Genomic DNA, 4,704 nt, shown 5'->3' with positions numbered 1-4,704 from the left:
ACAGCGTTAAATCGGTTTAACGCTGCTAAAATTGGTTTAAATGCGTAATGTAGACCAAGCCTCAGAGATACAGACTCAACCCCCAGCACAAAATTCAATAAATGAAGTGTGTGTGTGTGTGTGTGTGTGCGCGCGCGTGTAAGCAGGCATATGTATGAGGGCAGTAAACAAACACACATATCAGGCAATGCACTTCTAAGGAGAGCAATAGCTGGAGTATCTCCCTTTATTCATAACTATAACTGCTTTGATGTTCAAAGTGAAGAAGCCAAATGTGTTTTCATTTACAGAATTTTGAGTCACATTGTCAGGAAACTTAACATACTTGACACTTCAGACTGAACAGATTTGTAATTCCTATTGTTTTGGAGACATCTATTTTCCTTGGCAATGGAGAATATAGTGATTTTTGTTTTGTGGGGACAGGAGGAGTGAGGGGCTAAGGACAAGAGATTGCAGCTGAAGAGGCTGGTGCATTTGGACTCCTCTGTTAGCACAAATAATGTTTTACCCAGGCCCCCTTGCATTTCATCTGTATTTCCATTTCCATCTTTGCTGATCGCTGAGGGCCTGATCCACTTCCCATTGAAGTCAGTGTAAGTCTTTCCACTGCCTTTGATGGAAGATAGATTGGACCCAACAGTTTTGATGCATTAGCAAAAAACATCTCCTTTCTACCCAACCTGTTCTTCTTCGAAGTCATGTAATGTTCTTAGAGTTCGTGACCTCACAGTGGCTATGAATTGTGTTGTCCCAGATGCTGAATGATCCAGGCAAGAAGAGGTTTCAGAGTAGCAGCCATGTTAGTCTGTATCCACAAAAAGAACAGGAGTTCTTGTGGCACCTTAGAGACTAAGTCATTTATTTGAGCATAAGCTTTCGTGGGCTACAGCCCACTTCATCAGACGCATAGAATGGAACATACAGTGAGGAGATATATATACATACAGAGAACATGAAAAGGTGGGAGCTGCCCAATCAACTCTAAGAGGCTAATTAATTAAGATGAACTGTTGTCAGCAGGAGAAAAAAAACTTTTATAGTTATAATCAAAATAGCCCATTTAAGACAGTTTGACAGTCTCTATTCCCAGCCATTCCCAGTCTCTATTTAAGCCTGTTTTTTCTCCAGGCAAGAAGAATGGGTGTTTTTATTAACTACTTGACAATTAAATATCTTAATAATCAGCAGACATGGGAAATGGAATACACATGGAGCCCAGAAACAGCCCTATAAAAACTATGGACTAAATCCTGAAATCTTTACTCAGTTTTTACTCAGAGTCTACTCAAGACAAACTCTCTTTGAAATTGATAGGGGCCAGCTCTGAGTGAGTGAGGAATGTGTGAAAACTGAGGATATGCTTTATGATTTGGTGTTATATATATACAAGATGGTTGAAATGAAGCCACTTCTTGACAGAGGGTGGCAGCCAACTCTCATGCTGCACTCTGTGGTAGAAAGGCAAGGAGGTAGTTTTGCCCAAGAACACAAGGCCAAACCGTGGCTCATACAAAAGTCATGGGATGCAGGCTATTAATTGACTGGAGAGACATCACAATGGGAAGGTCCCTTAGAATGCTTTGTCAACAGGTGTCCTTACCAAAGAAATCAGGAAAATTCTTTTCTTTTGGAGGAATGTGTTGATTCCTGGGAGTAGATCTCTCAAAGGATTTGCAGCACCCGTGGATCCCTGATTCACACAATTGCCTCTTCTGGAAACCCAAAAGGGATAGTGGCCCCTTTCCATTTACCTGGAGGTGTTTAGACCCATTGCATCTTGGGCAGTCATTATATCAAATTTCACAAGTTAAGTAGGGTTGGTCCAGGTCAACACCAGGGTGGGAGCCCAAAGAAAAAACAAGGTGGTACGACCTCAACAAGATGTCTGTAATTCAGTAGATAGCATTCTTCCTTCAAAGTCTAATGCCCCAGCCTAGTATCAGAGGACACTGTGACACTGGGAGTGTCACCTTTTTGAGGAGATATAAGACAGTAGTCTTGACTAATCATGACAATTTAAAGCTCCTATGACCGCCCTTCTCCACCTCACTAAAAAAATTTTTTTCACCTGATATTCTACCCTAATACCAGTTTGGGTAACTACATTTTGCCTCCCTAAATTCCCTTTGCAGTTTAATTTGTATATTGGATTCTTCTTCTCTTCTTGTCCTAAACTGTTGTGTGTTGTTCCTCTGTACTGTTAAATATGTCACATTCCACCCCAGAGATGGCTACATTTTTCTTTGCTGAGTGAAATGGTCTCTTTATCTATATATTGGCTGTACAGCCTTTTAGGATCATTTTCATAGAAAGATATTAATAGAAATATAAAATAAATATAAAATATTTTCATTAGAGAATGAAATATGAAGAAGGAAAGAGATTAAGAGAGAAGTGGGGAAAAGAGAAAAAGAAGAACATTAACATCTGATGGTTCAAGGCAGGGTTTGGCTGAAGAAACACATGGAGAGTCTAAACTGTAATCTAGGAGCACTGGGCCAAGTTCTGTGGTCCATTGACATCAGTGAGAGTTTTGCTCCAGTAAGGACTGCAGAATTTGTTCCATTATGAGAGAATTCTGGATCTGACCTTGGACTCTGGACTGCAACAATAGGAACCAAGGGAAAGGAATAATTTCCATTAGCACATTTTTATGGGGCTATAAATGGGGATTATTTATGGTTCCCTCTGTTCCTCACTCTATGGATATGAAATAAGGTGAGTAAATCTGGGTAATGCATTCAGCTACAACCGTCAAGGAGAGGCCATGACCACTAGCCTGAAGATCTTCTTTATCAGAGATTGGATGCCATCAGGGCCAGGTTCCTGGCAGTGCTATATTTGAATAAATCAGTTCTTTTTGATCTTGATGAAAACTTGCAAAAATTAGGAATTCAAAATAGAGACCAGGTCCCTGGTGACCTGCAGTATCTGTCCTTTAGAAAGGGCAATCTGTGAGCCTCAGCAAGAGGACTGGTAATGTAAAGATTTATTATTTTACCTTTGGTATTTACTGGATTTGGAGTTCAAGAATCCCCAGTCAAAAATTTGCTAAAAGTAAATGCTATGCCCTTTTTATCATGCATAAAAAAAAAAGTATGTATTCAAAACTGTGATTATGTCATCCTGGTCAGGTCCCAGAAACTATCATAACAATAGCAGCATCCTTGCTTCTCCATTCATTGGTGCTCTGAGGACTCCTGTGCTTGAACTAGTCACTGAATTGCACTGGTGTAGAGACCAAATGGACATGTGCTACATTTCCCCTATCCTGGAGCTTCCCTAACTCGCAACCCTGCTGCAATGAGTGCTCTGGGCAATTGCAGGCTTACTGAATAACTGACGCATAGGCACACACCGAACTGTGACCTCTCCTAGATGGCCTAATTCTCTGTTGCCCTGTTCCTTGTGTAGCCATTTACACCCAGAGCAAGTGAATATAAAGTGTTGCCAAGTCGGAATGTGCCCCTCACTGGCTCCAGCAGTCATGTACATGTCCAATATGTTCTTGGTGCAGGTGTAAATGACTAAATGGGGTGACGAAGTGGGTATTCACCCACGAAAGCTCATGCTCCAAAACGTCTGTTTGTCTATAAGGTGCCACAGGGTTCTTTGTCGCTTTTTACATGGGGTAGGGCTCCTCTATGAGCCTATTATTCTAAATCAAAGAGAGTTTTTAACATTTCAGTTTAACACTTATTGTTTACCTCAGGACCTGGGGTCATAAGACTGGCGCAGACAGAGAACTGAAGCAAGTTGACAGGGCTGCGTGCTACCTTAGGCCTGGAATAACCCATGATGTGAGTGGTTCAGGCCAAGCTGTGTGGGGAACATGTGGCTGGGATAATAAAAGGTATTGCGGGTCAGGATTGAGATGCATTAGCAGAGCTGTGTGAAAGGAGTTTGCTGCCAGTCTGCCCCCACCATGACTGGCTCTTAGCTATGCAGTCAGCGCTCCATTTGGCTGGGGTTTGAGGTTGGTAGTTTCAAAGCACTGCAACCTGGGGATACATATTGTCCTCCAGTACTTGTCAGTTCATTTGCCCTTGGCTTTCTTGTGATTACCTCAGATTGCTGATGAACCTCCCGCCTGCACATTTCTGGGGACAGAATGGGCATGTTCAGCTTTAGGTTTTACATATCTCACATATGTTCAGGTAATTACTCTTGACAATTTACTTTAAGTAGGATTTATGTTTCCACAGATGTGGTATATAAACAAGGGGACAGACATTAGGTTTGCAGGGGAAGAATTTAGCCAACACGTGGTTGCACCATATGCTTAATGTGGATTTAAGAGACTGGAGTTTTATTAAAATGGGATATTTTTAAAATTTACGCTAACATTGTGGAGTGATGCTGACATGTAGCAGGCTGTGGTTATACTGCTGTCTTGTGCAGAGCCCAATTACATCACTGAGTGAAGCTGCAGAAGAATTCCCTAGAGGGAACTTGGGATAAATTCAACAGGCAAAGACACTCATTGGGTTATCAAGGACTGACTTGAACGGATTTCTCCTGTTGTGCATTGAGAATAAATGCAGGCTCAGGTGGTCTAAGCCCTCCTAAAAGCAAGATGTTTTCCTGGGTATTTTTGTTATTATGTATGAGGATGTTACCCTAGCATTTATAATTTTATTATGACAGGAGGTAATTAATTTATTATATTATTTAAATGATAATACCTATGTGCCCTAACAA

The sequence above is a fragment of the Gopherus evgoodei genome, chromosome 15 (assembly GCF_007399415.2).
Source record: "Gopherus evgoodei ecotype Sinaloan lineage chromosome 15, rGopEvg1_v1.p, whole genome shotgun sequence".
NCBI classification, from domain to species: domain Eukaryota; kingdom Metazoa; phylum Chordata; order Testudines; family Testudinidae; genus Gopherus; species Gopherus evgoodei.
The sequence above is the reverse complement of the archived record's forward strand: the minus strand, read 5'-3'. Positions refer to the sequence as shown.